Source organism: Lygodium microphyllum, chromosome 4 (assembly GCF_053477565.2).
Source record: "Lygodium microphyllum isolate KBCC chromosome 4, Lygodium_microphyllum_v1.1.10, whole genome shotgun sequence".
NCBI lineage: Eukaryota > Viridiplantae > Streptophyta > Polypodiopsida > Schizaeales > Lygodiaceae > Lygodium > Lygodium microphyllum.
This window is the reverse complement of record NC_141138.1, coordinates 117,682,303-117,702,529: the sequence shown is the minus strand read 5'-3', so window position 1 is coordinate 117,702,529 and position 20,227 is coordinate 117,682,303. Positions and strand designations below refer to the sequence as shown.

The 20,227-nt window shown below is 40.1% G+C and overlaps 1 pseudogene; it reads left to right on the top strand.

The window, feature by feature from the left end:
• The window catches only part of LOC148037524 (uncharacterized), a 40,501-nt pseudogene extending 21,460 nt beyond the window's left edge, over positions 1–19,041 (top strand).
• The last annotated feature ends 1,186 nt before the right edge of the window (positions 19,042–20,227 follow it).

Here is a 20,227-nt window from a genome sequence, read left to right as displayed (position 1 = left end):
TGGCATTGCTAGCTACACACGCTACCATAAACTCTACTACATGAAGATCAGGGTCTTCATTGTACTCTCCTTTAAAGATGGACAATGGGACTACATTTGTTGGCCTATCAATCAATATTTCGAGGATGGATCTGACTAGGAAGGGAACCTTGAGTCGCCATGGAGACTTCTATAAAGAGTGTTGCTAAGGCATCAAAGGAGGCTTCTACTATTATCTAGTTCATGGATTTAATTTTTGCCTTTCTCGTCTCACATACCTTTGGACTCATTCTGATTGTGTCATTCATCAGGGAGTTAGCTCCACCCAATTGGTATGTACTCCACACAACAAAATCAGAAGGGCTTTAGTCTCTAGAGGACTCTCTTGCCAACATTTCTTCTAATTCCATCTTTTTGACATCTCTGAATTCAGCTTTCAATCCACTATAAAGGGGAAGGTATTTAGTTATGAAGGTATCAAAACTCATTCTTTTGAGCATTGTTGTGGTGCCATCATTATATTGATGCCAACTTTGGATGGTTTCCATAGTGTATGTTGTAAAGATCACTCTGTTCACCAACTTCCAATGGGTTGCTGATTGGACAAATAGAAGGTTGTCAGTGCATCATGCATCCCCTATATCCTACTATTGAGCATCCAAGAACAGATTCCAACCCTTTTCCTTCTTGTTCCCGTGAACTTCCACTTACCACAATTGCTGAAGGTTCTTCACAATCTTCCACTTGATGATGTCTGGAAACTTCTCAATGAATGCTAAATCTCCTATGGATGATCATTCTCTCTATTTTTGCACTTTAGTTTGCTCCCAAATAGTTTGTTACCAAGATGCACATCTCTATTGCTTCAACAAGGTGTGAGGAAATAGTCCACCACATAGAGCCTACATCATGATGGTAATATGTCTCCACCATTGTGGGATGAGCTTCTTTTAGAAAGTGGCTTTGGAAATGAGAATCTCCAATTCTTCAATGGTAGAAAGAACCTTGCAAGAATCCATTGAATTCTTCTCCTCTTGGTACTACCATTTCCTTCATTTCCAACCTATTCTGATGCTTGTTGATGGTAGTTTTCCTTGGCTGCACACCAAAACATGGAGCCACAAGACGAACACCAAGAAAATAGGGATTCTACTATAAGAAAATATATATTGTATTAACAAAAAATATCTTTTTCATACTTGGTGTGACCACAAAAAGGAAAAGATTACCAGGAATAAGAAATCTTCACGCATCTTCATAGAAACAATTCTCCCACGGCTTTAACTTGAACAACATTTATTATGTTCTTCATATTCTTCAAAGAATTCATCAAGATACCACAAAGACACAAGAGAATACACTACCTTGAATGGAAGTCATAACAATAGTATTCTTCTTCAAAGGTTTATAGCTTTCTCTCATCACAATCTCTCACTCATAGATACATTGTTTTGCATAGATTTGGCTATCTTTCACTCACTCACTCACACACATACACACTCTCTCTCTTTCTCTAATGCTCTACAATAATACAATGAGATAATAAAAAATTATCATTGATAACTCCTCTTAGATCATGGATAACCCTCCAAGGAGGTATGTCTAGTATGAAAGGTCACCAAGACCACTATAGTGTCCTTTGAGAGCTCACTACTATCACTGTCACTTTAGTCTTTACTTCAAGTCTTTAGCAGCTACTTCTTCCACTTCTTCAAGATATTTTGAACTTATATTCATCTATTCCCAAGGTTGGAAAACTTTCCCAAGCTACATATATATCCATCGTCACACTTATAGAGGCATACAAAACAAAACAGAACAGAGATAGAGGCTCTACAGATGGTCAATAGAGGGTTAACATAAATACATCATAAAGCCTTTAGCTCAACTTAATTCATTAAAAACCATGAAGAATCAATCAATAAGCTTCCAAAAACTCTCAAACTTCATCAATCACTATTTCAATCCCTCATACAGAAGGAAAATAGAGCAAAATAGAAGCTCAACAGACTCAAACAGAACCAATCAGACACTGACAAGACATTAACAAAACATGTCATAGCATCGTATTTCCACTATAAAACATCATGAGCTTCCAAAACATAATCAATATAATCCAAAACACTCCCAAAAACTTCCAAAACAACTAATAATCATATAAAATCCATAAAAAATAAACCATTCAGTCCACAAAAACAACAAAAGTCAGCCAAAAAAGCAAGTAATCTCAACCCTCAACATAAGGAGACCTACGCATCCACATGTCTAATGTGTGCATTGCAACAGAAACCACATTCTAGGAGAGTGTCAACACCCTCGATCTTTACCTTGCGCCAATTGTGATAGGTTCAGTCATGATGCCATGCATTGTAGACTACGAAGGAGACTTTCATACTTGCAACCTTACAACTAACCATAGCTAGGGAATAGGCCATTGAATTTCTTTGGGAGAGGAACTCATTGGCTCTTCCAGTACCTAATGAAACAAAGCCAACCATCCCTAGGATGGAAATTAATCCCGTAGGCATGCCTCAGCCGCCTGAACCTTTTGTAACCCACCGGCCAAGCGATGCTCTAGTCCACTATGTAGAGGAGCCAAATGACGAAGAAGCATATGTGAACACTTACATCTCATACGACAAAGAGGGAAATCTGATCCTTATGAACTATCGACCACAGTGCTGAGGATGGCATTAGGCAGAGGTATAGGCCTAGGAGGGCAAACCCAAGAGTCGATTGCTTGTTGGACTTGCAGTCACCCAGGGCACATTTGCAGAAAAATGGAGTGTTAAGGTGGTCAGGGAGTACCCCAATTCGAAGCACCAACTTGAAACCATAGATAAGGTCAAGGAGTGGGTTAGAGAAGCCCATAAAGAGAACGTTGAGCCCATCTTGGAGGATGAAATCTATGATCTCTCTAGTGTGAGCACACTGGTTTCACCTATGCGACCGAAGTCGAGAGATGCCATTGCACCTCAACCAGTGTCGAACATAGAGAGCTTGAATGCCATGGGCTAGCAAGCTAGCCAAGGCCATTGGCCAAGGATTGCAAAATTAGGAGATAAGAAAGCAATGGGTGATCTTCTTATGATGTTACTATTGTTGAGATATCGAGCTCCACTCGTGATATGCCAGGGTGACCGTTGTGTATTTATGTCACCGACTTGTCAGTTGCAGACGCGGTTGGTACACCGCCCATGAATAATAGCTACATGAGAGCTATCCTTATCTACTCTAGTTCGTGGCTCAGTTAGTATGCCACCTTAGTTAGTTGAGTTTGGTTTGAGACCCATATATAGGGTTCTTCTATTTCTTTGTATTAGACTTCTTTTTGGCTTACACAACTAAGAAGAGGAAAACAGTTTTCAGCCTCCACCTTTTGTGTGTATTCCCCCATTGTGCAAGCAAGAAAGCTACAAGTGAGACTCCTTCCTTCTCTCCCACAATCTTGACAACTATCCACCCCAATGACTTTGAGCTTAGGAGACTTGCTTAGGTAGCATCCAATGTTGTGGCAAGAGTTGGAACAGTGGGTGGAAGGACCGCTTCAATAGTTGACTTGCATGACCATGATACAGTGATGCAGATACTGAGCTTGATGCTACACTCAGTGCCCAAGTCCTTATGTGTCAATGCTTTTTGGAAAGGCATATAGATGCATGTGGTCTTGCCAGTCCTAGCACTAGGAGACACCAAGGGTGATACTTAGGTTAGAAAATCTTACAGGCTACCAATGAAGTATATCCCTTTCCCTGAGGATGAGTGTGATTGGATGCACGTGCTAGCTATGATCGATATGCTATTCTTAGACAATGAGGAATATGAGCAAGCTACTAATAAAATTGGTGAGCCCAAGGACAAATCCTCAGTGCCATTATGCATGATGGCCAAAATCCCTAGTAGACGGCCCACCCTTATCACATTCCATAACCTGAAGAACAACAAGCTAGAGCTCCACAAGATCTTAAAGCACTTGATGAACGAGCTAGCTGGCAACCCAGCCACTAATCTCAAACCCCTCAAGGATCTCTTGGACAAACCCAAGTAAAGGCGGACCAAGGTGCATGATTTGAACTTGATGTATAATTGGGCCTTAGTCACCGAAGAGAAAGAAATGGAGTATCAAGACCTAGGAGATGATGAGGACAGTTTAGACGATGAGTGCAAGAATTACTCTCTCATGAACGAAGACAGTGAAGAGGATACCGACACAATAGAATATGACATGGAGATGGTTGGGAAATTGAGCAGATCAGAGTAGACTCAAAGCCACGGAGAGTGCCAACATGTTTAGAATTGAAAGATGAGTTTTCAAAACCAAATGTGATTGCACTTGGCTAGACCATTTAGGGATGATAGACTATGAGCAAACATGGTTAGTTAAGCCAAGTGTCATGCCTCTATTAAGAACAGAATCACCATCAACACTACAACCACCAAGAGAGACTTCCTCTTCTAGTGAAGATGGAGAGTTCGACTCTAAGTTGAAATTAAGCTCAGATAGCAACCATGAGATACCTCTACCTCCTAATACAAAATGCACCAAGGGAGACCTACTGATCCATCTAAGGCCCGATGGTTGAAGGAGGAAAGGAAGAGGAAATCCAAGGAATTGGAAGCTAGGAAATATACAAAATTGCAAGGCCTACCAAAACGATTCACAAAGTTTAAGAAAGGTGATAGGGTAGTGATCTTGCTAGGAACCAAACGACAAGGAAAAGTGAGCGAGCCGATAGAAGGACCTACCAAAGTGAAAGAGGTTAATTTGGATGAGGAAGGGGAGACACCTCGACATGTCTTTATAGCCGATGACTTGAGAAAGCAGGAAGAAGCAAGTCTCATTACTCTCCTACGAGAGTTCATAGGCATCTTTGCTTGGTCACTCATCGAGCTAAAAGGAGTGGATCCGAGGGTAGTGATTCATTATATCCCCATGATACCTGATGCAACATCGGTCAAGCAGTGACCATATCTTATGAATCCCAACCATGCTCATGTTTTCAATGAGGAAATCGATAAGGTGTTAAAAGCTAGATTCATTTAAGAAATATAGCACACAGAGACTAGGTTTTTCCCATCGTGATTGTATTGAAGAAGAATGGAAATATCAAAGTGTGCATCAATTATAAGAAAGTCAACACTGCTACAAAGAGAGAACTATCCACTACCGTACACTGAGCATGTGCTCCAAAGAGTAGTTGGCAAAGAAGCCTACAGTTTCTTGGATGGCTTCTCAAGTTACAATCAGGTGCAAGTGCATCCTCATGACAAGCATAAGACTGCATTCACTTCCGAGTAGGGCATCTTTGCTTACATAGTCATGCCCTTTGGGCTAACAAATGTACCAGCCACATTTCAATGGCTCATATGTGTCATCTTCAAGGACATACTTTGGCAGGGGATTAGAAGTGTTTGTTGATGACCTATGTGTTCACTCGAGCTAGAAAGAACAGCTAGACAAACTCTGTGCAGTTTTTGAATATAGCAGACTATATTGTCTTTCATTGAACCCCCTTAAATGCCACTTTTGGGTGAAGCATGGATGCATCCTAGGGCATGTGGTATCCAAGAATGGCATTGCCACTAACTTCTTGAAAGTTAGGGTTATTGTTGACCTTCCACCACCAAACCATTACAAGGAAGTTCAGTACTTACTAGGGCATACATGATACTACCAGTGATTTGTGTTAAACTATGCATTAATTGCTAGACCACTCTACAAACTACTGATAGTATTCAAATGGACTAAGGAATGCCAACGTGCATATGAAGAGTTGAAAAAGTCTCTGACAGCCCCACCAATATTATGAGCCCCAAATGGGACCATAACCTTCCACGCCCACATTAACGCCTCAAAGTTTATTGTGGGAGTAGTGTTGTTCCAACCTAGTGAACACAGTCTAGACTATCCAGTGAGTTTCGCTAGTAGACAACTCAGGGATACCAAAATGAACTATTCCAGGCCAAAGAGAGAAGGTTTAGCCATGGTGTTTGCTGGTAAAGAAATTTTGACATTATCTGTTGGCTATGCCTTTTACTTTCTTTGTTGACCAACATTTTTACTTTGTATTTATGAAAGTTTTGGGCCTTATTGAAAATAATACACACTCATGTACCAATCCAAGATTTCCATTGGGATACATCAACCATTCTTTGTTGACCTAGTTTGCATCCATCCTATCCCTACATTGCAAGTCCCTTTTCCTTAGCCTATGCTTATTTTTCCACTTACCTAGTTTCCACATTGGAATGTCATGATATCCCAATGAAAATTTTGTATGCTCATTGTCAAGATTGTGGGAGAGAAGGAAGGAGTCTCACTTGTAGCTTTCTTGCTTGCACAATGGGGGAATACACACAAGGGTGGAGGCTGAAAACAGTTTTCCTCTTCTTAGTTGTGTAAGCCAAAAAGAACTAAAGTACAAAGAAATAGAAGAACCCTATATATGGGTCTCAAACCAAACTCAACTAACTAAGGTGGCATACTAACTGAGCCACGAACTAGAGTAGATAAGGATAACTATCATGTAGCTATTATTCATGGGCGGTGTACCATCCCGTCTGCAACTGACAAGTCGGTGACATAAATACACAACGGTCACCCTGGCGTATCACGAGTGGAGCTCGATATCTCAACACTCCCCCTCGAGCTCAATCCCAATTCCTGCACACCAAGCAGGTCTCTGAACTTGCGCAGCTTCTCTGCGCCCAATGCCTTCGTGAATATGTCAGCTACCTGATCCTCTGTGCTGACATAAACTAGATCAATAAGACCTAGTAAAACCCTCTCTCGCACATAGTGATAATGCACCTCAATGTGCTTTGTTCTAGCATGATAGACTGGGTTATTTGCCAAGTGTATACTACTCATGTTGTCACAATAAATGACAACTGGCCCATCTGTAGACTGATGCATATCATAAAGTAGCTTATGCAACGAAGCTACCTCACATGCAGCCATTGCTGCACCCCTGTACTCAGCCTTTGTGCTCGACAAGGCAACTGTAGGCTGTTTCTTGCTGCTCCAAGTGACTGCAACACTCCCAAAAGAGAACACATATCCACTAGTAGATCGTCTATCAGAAATACTACCAGCCCAATCAGCATCAGTGTATCCATGCAACTGTATCTGAACCCCAGTCTCATAAAATAGTCCATACTGCAATGTGGACTTCACATACCTGAGTATGCGTCTAGCCGCATCCAAATGTGGTTTCCTTGGAGCCTGCATAAACTGACTTACCAATCCAACACCATAGCTCAAATCTGGCCTGGTAATAGTCATATAAATCAAACTTCCTACTATGCGTCTGTACATAGTAGGGTCTTCTAGAAGCTCATCTGCATCTGTGCTCAGCTTCACATTCTGCTCCAAAGGAACTGAAATAGGCTTACAGCCTGTCATCCCATATTTGGACAGCATGTCCAATCCATATTGCCTCTGCAAGAGCTGTATCCCACTTGGTGATCTAATCACCTCAATACCCAAGAAATAACGCAGCTCTCCCAAATCCTTCATCTCAAACTTCTGCTTCAATAGCATTTTCACATGAAGGATATCTTCATCACTGTCACCTGTCATAATCAAATCATCAACATAAATGACAAGTAGCATAATACCTTTCTCTGTTTTTCTCACATAAAGTGAGAAATCTGCCTTGGAAATCTGAAAGCCAATAGTGACTAGATACTGTCCTATCTTGTGAGACCATGCTCTAGGTGCTTGCTTCAAGCCATACAAGGCTTTCTTCAACCTGCAAACAAACTCAGGATGAACAACATGCACATAACCTGGTGGCTGCTCCATATAGACCTCTTCTTGCAAATCACCATGCAAGAAGGCATTCTTTACATCCATCTGATGTAAAGACCATCCCTTTGATGTAGCCATAGCAATGACTGCTCTTACCGTTGCCATCCTTGCAACTGGACTGAATGTTTCTTCATATTCAATGCCATATGTTTGTGCATACCCCTTGACTACTAATCTTGCCTTGTGTCTGTTCACAGAACCATCTGCATTGTGCTTCACCTTATAAACCCACTTACAGCCAATTGCATTCTTACCTTTAGGCAAAGGTACTAACTCCCATGTAGCATTTGCTTCCAAGGCATCCATTTCTTCATCCATGGCTTTCTCCCATTTTTCTTTTCCCATGGCTTGCTCAAAAGATGTGGGTTCTGGTTCCTGTATCAGTTTGACCATATATGCATAGTGAATGGCTGTAAATCCATCATATTTCAGCCTATCCACAGGATACCTAGCTCTCGTAGACCTACGCAAAGTAGGTTCACTCCCAGGTGCTCTCAAAACATCCCTAGTCTTCCTTACTCCAGGTGTAACAATAGAAGGAATACCCAACTCATCATCAATGCTCTGTTCTGAGCCACTGGATTCACCATCCACATAAGAGTGACCTGCATTCACATCAAACATGGGTTGATCAACCTTCTCTTTTCCTTTTCGTGATACCTGCATACCACTATCTACATTGCTTTGAGAAGATTCTCCTGATCTCAATCTTCCTGTCCATGGCGAAGAATGTGAACCACTGCTAGAGGACGCTCCAGGTCCACTAATATTTTGTGACTGCTGCTGTGAATTCTGTGCAGCATTACCATTTTGTGCATCTACATCATCAATCACATTTACTGGTTTATACCAGCTACTCATCTCATAAAAAACAACATCTCTGCTCACTGTAAACTTACGAGTAGAAGGGTTATAGCATCTATACCCTTTTTGCTACAGAGAGTAACCAATAAAGATGCACTTCTCAGCTTTTGGATCTAACTTGGATCTCAACTCATCTGGAACATGTACATAGGCAATGCAACAAAAAATTTTCAAATAAGAAATATCTGGTTTCCTACTAGTATACCTCTCCTCTGGAGTCATCCCATGTATTGCTGCAGTGGGAGTCCTGTTCATTATATAGACTGCTGTAGCAACTGCTTCAGCCCAATAAAAATCTGGCAAGTCTTTTTCATTGAGCATGGCACAAGATACCTCTCCAATATGCCTGTTTTTCCTTTATGCAATTCCATTTTGTTGTGGGGTATAACTGCATGAATATTGCTGCTTTATGCCATGCTCCTGCAAGAACTTTGCAAACTCATTTGAGAGGTACTCTCCCCCTCCATCTGACCTTAGGCATTTTATTTGCAGACCTGTTTCTTTTTCAGCCATAGCTTTAAGGGTTTTGAAATGCCCAAAAACTTCACTTTTCTTTTTCATAAAATACACCCAAACTTTTCTGCTATAGTCATCAATAAAAGTGACAAAATAATGACAGCCTCCAAGAGATGCAGCTTTAGTAGTCCACACATCAGAGTGGATTAATTCCAATGGCTTCTCACTCTCTTGAACATATCTAGGAAATGGTTTCCTTGCCTGTTTTCCAAACTGACAGGCTTCACATACCTTATGCATTTCTGCAACCTTGAATTTTGGCAATCTTGCAACAATATTTTGGGCCTGCATTGATTTAAGTCGCTGTACATTAACATGACCAATGCGTTTATGCCAGATATCAATATCTGCAACTACGCCGGTCCCATGTGCAAACATTGCTGCACTCAATTCAGACATGTCTGCATCCAACGTAAACATTCTGCCCTTCTTCTTTCCTTTTTCTATCAAGCGACCTTTATTTTTTGTATCCTCAACAAAGCATCCATGAGGATTAAATCTGACCTGCAAGCCCTGCTCAACCATTTGACCGACAGAAACCAGATTCTTGGTGATATTCGGGACATGAAATACATCGGACAGGTATTTCTTTTTCCCATCCTGCATAGACAAGGGAATTTTTCCAATCTGCACAATAGGATGTGTAGTATCATCACCAGTCTCCACAAATCCTGGTTTTTCCATTTTCCTTGCATCCTCCATCCATTCTGCATGACCTATCATGTGGTTTGATGCACCTGAGTCAACATATCATACATCATTGCTTTCTTCTGCACTTGTCACAGAATTGTTCATGTGCTGCACCATGAACAAATGCTCATTTCTGTCATCACCCTGTCTGCTAGAAGATGCATAATTCTCTTGTTGCAGTTTTCCATTCATGATGTCATTCTGATTTTTATAGCAGTCTTTAGCCATATGACCCATTTTACCACAGTAGTAGCATTCAACATTACTATTTGCATTTTGACCTCTTTGCCATCCACCACGACCTCTTTGGCTCCCCCTGCCTCTAGAGTTATCACGTCCTCCTCCATAGGACTGGTTTTCTTGAGTTTGCTGCATATTCTGATTTCTACCATGGCCTCCTCTACCTCTGCCTCTACCTCTTCCAGCATTTGAGTAGAAGACAGCTTCTTTTGAAGTTCCTCCTGAAGAAGATGCACCACCATTTCTTTGCTCCTCAGAAATTAGAAGAGCAATCAGCTCCTCAAAATCAGGAAATCTTTCACGAATTGAAATGGATGTCCGAAACTGTGCATAATCCTTTCCTAGACCATTCAAGGTCACAGAAACTAAATCATCATCTTCCACTGGCGACCTGATGGAAGCAAGTGCATCTGCAATCTTCTTCACCTTCATGTGGTAGTCATTGATGCTCATATTTTCTCTTTGCACATTATGCAACTCTTGCTTGAGCTGCATTTTCCTGGCTTGCGTATTTGTGCTATACATTTTTGACAAAGTATCCCATGCCTCCTTTGGCGTACTTGCATCCTGAATATGCACAATCATAGAGTCTGAAATGCTGATAGACAGCCAGTACATAACTTTCCTGGCTCTCTCATGCCATGTTTTAAATGCCTGCATTTGCTGTTGATTGGGAACATCAGGAAGAACTGGTTCTTCTTCATTTCCTGCAACAAATTCCCAATATCCTTTTCTCATAAGGAAATTCGTCATTCTAAACTTCCATGCTTGGAAGTTGTTCTTGTCAAGCTTTTCAGTGACAATCTGTGAAAGAGAATCAGATGCCATTACAGAACACTGCAAAAAATTCTGTCACTGCAAAAAACACAGCTTCACCCTCACAAGGGAAAATCTGCAAAACTGGTGAAAGTGGTATTTGATCACACAGTCACTTCCTAGTGACGATTTTGCATCAACAGGCAACAGGGATGATTCTGTAACTCCCAATGTCTCTGCGCACAAGCATACAATGTAATTTTTACAGTAACTATTCACCGACCTGTAGAACAGTGGCTGCACAGCATAAAACTGGGCCTTTTCCTGAGTGCGTGCAGAAAACTTCCGCCTCCAAAACAGGCCCCGAAATGGCCTCAAATAAAAAAAACAAGGTCGCCAAGGGCTAAAGCCCTTACCCGCAGCATATACTGCCCTCTTGCTTCACCGCGAAGGGCGTCTCAACCTGAGACAATGCACTCCTGCACTTTCCGGCTGTGCTACCTACAGAGATCTGCTCCCAAAACAGAAAATGAAAGCAACACTGCTCCTCTTACCAGAACACCGCGAGCTTGGCTTGCTTTCTTGAGCTCCTTACCATGAACAAGGCTCTGATACCATGTCAAGATTATGGGAGAGAAGGAAGGAGTCTCACTTGTAGCTTTCTTGCTTGCACAATGGGGGAATGCACACAAGGGTGGAGGCTGAAAACAGTTTTCCTCTTCTTAGTTGTGTAAGCCAAAAGAACTAAAGTACAAAGAAATAGAAGAACCCTATATATGGGTCTCAAACCAAACTCAACTAATTAAGGTGGCATACTAACTGAGCCACGAACTAGAGTAGATAAGGATAGCTATCATGTAGCTATTATTCATGGGCGGTGTACCAACCGCGTCTGCAACTGACAAGTCGGTGACATAAATACACAACGGTCACCCCGGCGTATCACGAGTGGAGCTCGATATCTCAACACTCATGATAGAATTTTATAGTGGCACTCCACTTTAAAGTTCATTTACTACTCTTGTATAAGACACATATTTGTTTATGCTTATGTTTTTTCTTGACATATTTTCTTGGGGGGCTCACTATATATATATATTCTCTATATAATGTGCGTTCATGACCTATTTATAAATATCCTAATTTGTGAATTTTTCTTGAATAAAACACAACCCTTTTCTATTCAATCTGTAAGTAACCCCTTTATATGACACCCCTTTGTATGTAAAAAATGTGTTTTAAAAACACCTTATTTTGAACTCACGTTATATATACATATATTCATGGGTGACCCCCCCCCCGCGGCCCCCCCGAGCATCTTTTAGAACGCCCACTTGTTGTAATGATGTGGCAATGTATAATGAACTAGGCTATCCTTGATGTAAATATTGGTGTGAAAGCTCTCCAAAAATGAAAGATATTCCAAAGAATATCACCCAAGTAAGCTTGCCAAAAAAAATTCCCCTATTTTATATTAGGTTTCCTATTTTCAGGTCAATCCTTACGGGGTTAAGGCAAAGCTTCCCCTATGAGGTAGACTCAAGTAGTTGAAGATTACATATGTTTGATTATTCTAAGGATTTTCAAATGGTAGCTATATTGATTACTTCTTTATGGGCTACTAATATATACTATCGATATTCAATTAGGTACGCACATGACACTTGGTATTAGAGAAAAGATTAAGTATTGTTTGAAAATTACTAAGGTTAGATAAGAATAAAATTAAGAAATTTATTATGAGTTATTCTACCACTAATGTTTGATGAAATTTTGCTAAAATGACAAAGCCTAGAACCTTTTCCTTGTGTTTTAATCCATGTTCATACCAATTATACACTCCTCTGACTTTGGATGGAGAGATAAGTTCCTACACATTCTAGGCTAACTTTATGATCCTTCCCCATTGTATCATGAAAGATGATGGATGCAAAATGGAGTATATTGCTCCATTGTTGAATTCAATCGTCTTTCATATATATGAACTAACCTTAAAAGGCTACAATGGATGGAAAATTTGAAAGTCATTAATATATTTATTTGTGAAGAGTCTAGGGTTATTCTTACTCTTTTTATAAGATGACGGCAAGTCCATCTAAATTGTTACATTTACAACAAAGTAACCAATGTAATCTCAATACAGTTGCTATTTTAGGCCGCTCTTGTTGCAATAATTACTATAAATAGGGCTATCCCAACCTTCTCTCCAAATGCAGAATCTTAGATGTGTTTATCGAACTCCCATCTTCTTGTAGTACTATTGATGTATCTAAGTTCCATTGGTGAATCTTATAGTAGAGCCCTATTCATGATGTAATGCCTTTAGCTATTGAAAAATAAATTGAATAATGGATGTTTCTTTCTCTTCAACCTATGAAAAAATTATAATTTTAAAAGAAAATGTTAAGTTGAAATGTGAGAAAGGTTTATATACATGTATTAAACTAGTTCTTATGTATTAATAATCCCAAGATATTCCACCTATCATTAATCATATCAAACTACAAGAGAAGAAATGCCTTCTCAAGTAGATCAAACCTTGCAAATTCTATGGGAAGGGTAATGATGTGGAAACAAATGTGCTAAAGTCTACACTGAGTCTATGGAAGACTATTTGTGCGTTGTAAGAACAAGCACCCCTAATCATGCCATGTTGACCAAGCTAAAACAAACAAGGGAGTGTGTCTCTAGTGAAAGTAGTGGTGCTATGTGTCTTGGAAACTACTGCTACATGGAAACTCATAAAAGAAGTTGTGCATGGAATCCACCTTCCTACCATGCCTTGAATATAAACAAGCTCTTCAAGATTCACTAGCTAGGGTTGAGCTTGGAAGCATATTACTTCCGATTTGTAACTCTTCAAAAGTACACTCTAGATATAGATATTTCCCAACAAGTGGCCAAGTTTTGTTAAGGCCTCAATCATCCTTTGGATACTCAACTGGAAGCCATGCGGCCCACAAATCTACTAGATGTTTTGATAAGAGCTAAACCACTTAGTCTTCAAGCACAATCAAGGAACACAAGATATTGGGATTGAGGGTTTCCCAACAAAGGATCTCGTGCCTTTATAAAGAGAGTGCAATGGCAACAACATTTTGATTCAAGGAAGAAGGCAAAAGTTGATATAGCTAGCACCTTCGTTCTACTAAATCAATAATGGTGCTCAAGGGTGTTTCCATTGCAACTAAATGAGCCACTGCAAAAGATAGTGTCCCAAACTAAACCAAACCCCTTGACAATGATGATTTCCTAGGGCTAAAACATAGAGGGACAAGAGGAAGAGGAAGAGCTGCCACATTAACTATCATAAGAGAGGAAAAAAAAGAGCCCTCAATGAAGAACGAAGCAGAAAAAGGGATGATTCAAACCACTCTTGATAAGAAGGGACCAAATTTTCAGTTCCCATTGATTTAGAAAATGGTAAACTACCAAGATAGACCCTTCCAGATTTTAATAGAATGCAGAAGTACTCATTCCTTTATTTCTCCAAAATGTGGATAAAAATTAGACATGGAGATTGCATCAACATCTAAACAGTGAAAGGCTAATTAGCTAATGAAACGAAAGTTGTGTCATCACATAAAACTAGACTCTTGGTAGAGATTGTATCAACATCTAAACTCTTGGTAGAGTTAGCTAATGGAAAGAAAGTTGTGTCATCACAACAAACTAGAAATGTAGAGTTTTATCTGGGCAATGAGCCCACAAGCATAAGATTTCGTGTCATAGACTTGGGTGCTTATGATTACTTGCTAGAAATGGATTAACTTATTCCCAATGATGCTTAGATCCATTATGGAAAGGGAAACATCACATTCTAAAGCTTAGAAGGAAATCAATTAACAACTTAAGGAAAAGCTAGGAAGCCAAAAATCTAGTTAACTAAAGCCTCACAATGAATAGCATAAGGTTTAAGAAAGGGATTACTTGTATACACAATCAAACTCAATAAAATAAATGAGAACAATAAATCAGAGGAAGATAAACCTTCATGGATGAAGGAGTATGTAGATGTTCTTCTAGAAAAATTAACTAAACTTACACCTCCAAGGGAAGTTGACCATGAGGTTAACCTAGTTCTAAGAGCTACTCCAATTGCAAAAAGGCCATCTTGAATGCCCATCCTTAAAGCTATTGAGTTGAAAGAATAAGTCAAGCTATTACTAGATTAAGGATACATTCAACCTAGCAATTTGCCATGGGGAGCCTCAATTCTTTTTGAGAAAAAGAAGGATATAACTCTTTGTCGTTGCATCAAATACCACAGGCTAGATTAAGTTACAGTGGTTTTAAAAAAGTACCCAATCTTCAAGATTGATGCGCTAATCGATCAAATTCAAGGAGAAAAATACTTTTCAAAATTTGACTTGAGATTTGAATACTATTAGATAAGGATAAAAGGAGGATATTCCCAAACTGCCTTTAATACAAGGTATGACCACTATGAGTTCATAATTATTGTCTTTTGGACTAATTAATACTCCTACAACCTCAACATATTAATGTAGGACAATTTTTGGACATCTTCTTCTTTGACAACATTTTATCCAAGACTATGCCTTGAAAGAAGTAGACTTACATTGTATGGACTCTAATAGAGAAATTTAGCTTTGATCAACTCAAGAAAAGCTTAGTGATTGGTTCTATTTTGAAGCTCCCAAATCTAGATCAATAGTTGAAGTTGTGACAAATGCAAGTTCTATCATATTAGGCTATGCACTAATGCAAGATGGGAATCCCATCACCTATTCTTCAAGGAAGATGAAGAGTCTTGAAAGAAACTATGCTACGCAAGTCATGACTTAGAGTCATTTGATTGTAATCCATACTCTTAAGTTGTGGAGACATTAGCTAATTGGTAAGAAATTCACCTTGGTAATAGTTCACAAAAGTCTCAAATGAATGTTTACCCAACCAGATTTAAACATGGGGCAATGAAGGTGAATTGAAGATTTACAAGAATATGACTTTGAAATAAAATACAAATCATGCAACTAGAAGGTAGTTGCAAATGCTTTAAGCCACAAGGCATTCCTTAATATTCTCATTATAGAAGAACTTTGTCGTTATAGTATCAATGGTAAGTAACCCCATCATTCAAATGGTAAAGAAAGAAGTTTCAAGCACCCTAAGCATCAGTAGGTAAGGAAGGAAGTGCAACTACAAGATCAAGATCATAAGTCACAACTTAAGCATTGATATTTCCCTATTGAGGAAGAGCTTGTGCACTTCAATAAATTATGCATTCCTTCTAGTCATGAGTTGAAAAAGAAGATACTTTGGGAAGTGTATGATTATATATTTTTGGACATCTTGGCTACACTAAGACACTCAAATGCAGTAAGGAAAAGCTATCATTGGGAAAAGCTCAAAGATATGTACTTAAGTATGTCATTGAATGCCTTAGTTGCCAAAGGGTGAATGCAAAGCATGTTAAAATGACTTGGCAAACTTTGACCTCTTGATATTTCTAAGATGAAATGGAAATTAATTGGTATAAATTTCATGGTAGGCTTACCTTCAATCCAAGGAGGATACAACTCTTGTTGAGATGTCGAGCTCTACATGAGTTTCCATCCACTACTCACCTTAGTGATGTGTCATGATATTACTCACTAGCATGTTAGGTGATTGACATGTTGATTCAATAGCTGGACTATACCCACATAGTCCACCCTTGGTTATAGCACATTTATTGTGCCACCTCTTCTTTCCTTAGTAGATTTATACTGAGTGGGTACATGTATATATGTGTGGTACTTTCATATTAGTATTTTATCATGTTGTAGACTTAGTTCTTTTGTGCAGAATAAGAAGGGAGAAGAAGAAGAAGATTTCAACCCTATCTCTCTTTGTTCTCAAGTCTCCATTGTTTTTGTGTGTGCTCTTGGGTTTTTCACCATTCTCTCTTGTTGTCTATTTTCATGGTATCAAAGCCCTCCTATGGCTACATGGAGCTTGATTAAATGCTGAGGTGAAGACGTTGGAGCACAAAAGTAAGCAAGCAAGCAATGTGTAAGAAGCTCTTCCACCTTGCTCACTTTACCTTGGATTATAGATGTAGGAGGTTCTTAAGACTAGCAGGGCTTCAATCTCCGATTGCAGTGAAACTTACTGAGCATAAATAACACTTTATATACTAGAGATAAGCCCTTTAGGATAGACCTACTATGATTTTTGGCATTCTAGGTTATTTTGGCCTCTGTTTCTAGACTTGCAAGCAGTCTTGATAGCAATTTTTGGGTATACTCTAGTTTTGGCTTTCTCGACCGTTTCCATGTACACATGTTATAGATCTCAAATCTATAAGACTTTAGCTAATTTTGCTAGGTTGGAGACACAAAATGCATTTACATACAGATTGCAAATTGCGATTATTATTGTGTAGTAAGTGAAAAAGGCTATGTGTTTAGTCGTGCACCTAGTATTAGCATGGTTACAGATTACAAATTTTTGCAAGTTGTTTGTTTTGTCAAAATGCCTAACAACTTCAATGAGATTGTTAGTGAGTGTAGTTGGAGCTCATGCTCAACCACCAAGACCCAAAGACCACTTATTGTTCAAGTGTTTCAAGCAAGCTCTAATGGCTATCTCTCACCTAGTCAATGCGTCTCCGATCCTATGAGTGTAATAAGCTTACCTTGATGCTCAAATGAGTAGCCTCCTCCCTCAAGCACTTTGGTAGTTCCATGATCCAGGATGCGAGCTCAAGGAAGCTCAACCCTCTACTGTCAAGCTCCATCCACCATAGCTACATGTGTGAGGCGAGAGAAGAGAAGAGAAGAAGAGAAGAGAGGAGAAGATGGAGAGCTTCTCCACCACAGCTCCTCACCCTCACACAATCACTCCCTCACACTCTCACACTCCCTCTCTCAACACAAGCATACACAAGAAAGAAGGAGAGAAGAAGAGAAGAAGAAGAAGCCAATTTAGCCACACATCAAAAGAATGAGCTTCTCATTCACTTTTTGAGTGTATATACAAACCCTGAATCCCTTGGGCATCCATCCCCTTTTTACATGACCGGGCATCTTGCCAAGGTCCTCTTTTCCTATTCTCTTCTAGTTGCCTTATCCCTTCACCTATGCCCGTCTAGATTTTACAATTTGCATAGGAGGAAGCTTGGCACTCTTTTACAAAATTTTAGTGGCGCCTTTGCATTTTAAGATGTGCCTTTGCCTTCAACTTTGCCTTCCACTTGACTTTTTGTCATTTTTGGCCTTTTCTCTCTTATTCATTTGCTAAGCTTTCTTTTTCTATATTATTCCATATTTTTTACTCTTTTTTTTCTCATCTTACATGGCGGTTAACATTACCCCCTTCCTAGTCGAGTGCCAGTCCCATGGCACTTATGGGTCTTTGTTGGATGAGGGATCAATGATTTGAAGGGTGGTCATGTGAGTTGATGATGGGGACTTGTGGGGATTGGTCATGGGAGAGAAGCTTGTCAAATGAATGCACTCGTGGAGGTCGAGGGTATGCTGAGTGGATGGCAGTGGGGCCTCCGATATCACTGGTTGGTAGCATTCATATTTATCTATAAAGAGAATAAAATTGCACTATCTAGGGGGTGTGACTACCTTATCGTGTGGTGCATTGTGCTCGTGCTAGTGGAACTAGGAGCTGGGTAAGCCTAGTGTTGTCCCGCACTTGAGGACCCAGTTTGTGCAGAAGGGAGGTGCAGTTGGTGCAGCTTAGGGAGAGAGGTCTAACCACTAACCATAGGCGAGGATGACCTCCCTAGGTATGTTCTGCCCTTGATGTGTCCTAAGTGTGAAGTGGAGAATCAAAATGGGCTAGGGGATTAGGGATGGAGCCGAACAACCGAAGCCATTGAACGCACCTAGCTTGATGGCCCCTAAGTGTAGTGATTGTGGCACTCATGAGTTTCTTGCTTTTTCTTGTGATTTCCCTCTCTGTTCTCTTGTTCTTTTCTTTCCTTTTTCTATTTTCTCTTTCTTTTTGGCCTTTTTTCTTTTTTTCATTTTTAAAAAAATCATAACAAGGAGCTAATCTTTGTCATCATGGTCACGAGAGGGAGAAGTGGGGGGTTTGAGGGACTTACTAAGAAATATTTTCCCCTGCTTATATTATTTTAGGCTCATTCAAATGTTGAGGGGAGTTGTGGACAAAAACGGGTGGTTGCAGCTAGTGAAGCGGCTGTCGCCTATGTCCTCTAAGAGGGCTACACAAAAAGATGGTAAGAGGGAAACATATCCTAGCCATTGCACAGCTATCTATGCCAACATTGAGATAAAAAAATAACAACATGAGATGGTATTATTGTGGAGTAGGATCTTGCCTTAATAATACTCTAAGAAGCCTAACGTAATTACAAGTTGTGAGAAAAGTGGGGTCTGGGCAAGAACTGAACTCATTAAGGAAATGGTCAATCGAGGCATATAAGTCGTGCTCAGAAAAGGTGAGTGCTTCCTTGGGCTTAGTGGCATTGACATTATAGATTCTTGAAAAGTCCTATCGATCGTGGATGTTTGGATTAAAGTCCACTCCTACCCTTCTAGGATATGGCATGTTAGTGGGGTTATCTCTTTCGAAGGGTAGGATATTGCAAAATGGCATCCACGTGTCCACGTTGTTGTCCCAGATTCTTCTTCTCCACCTTGGCTGGCACTCATAGCCTTTCATTATTTTGGGTGCTTCCATGGCCTTGTTCTCCTAGTAGTCAAGAGCCTATGTTCCCCATAAGGTAGGGTTCTTCTCTCTTTTAGCAACCCACTTATCTCCCAGCCTTTTTCCTACATTAATCACCTCTTCCACCACCTTGGTTGATAGTACTCTGCTCAATGTGGTGGAGAATTGGAAATTAAAGTCGAAGGGTTTACAGCTATTCTCTTTCTGCTCCCATAATATGAGCTCTGCATTCCAATCTACTGGAAAACAATCTTCTCTTGGAGGGATGGGCACTTCTGGGGCCACTACCGGTTGAGCTCTCAGTCTCCTCCATGCCTGGTCCAACATATTCAATCTCTTCTTTTTAATTTGCACTTTTCTTTCAATTGTGATATCTACCTCCAACTGTACTTCTGGCCATGGAGAGGGAGGATGGGGGACTAGCTCCTCATCTTGCTGCCCCATTTCAAAACTGGGTCATGCTTCTTCGGTTGGCATTTGCACCTTCTCTCCCTTGTGTTCTTATGGCTCTCCTTGTGTGACTCCTAGAGATTCCACTTCTTGGATTGTCAAGCCTACTCTAGTAAGTAGCTTCTTTGGTCATGTAGGCTCACGGTGCCTCATGTTGCTTGTGGTTGGATGTGTAGCCCATGTTTTAGAGCCATGTGGGTGATCTCCAAATTTTTCTTTAGTAACTCAATGGCCTCCTCCTCCTTTGATTGTGTGACATCCAAG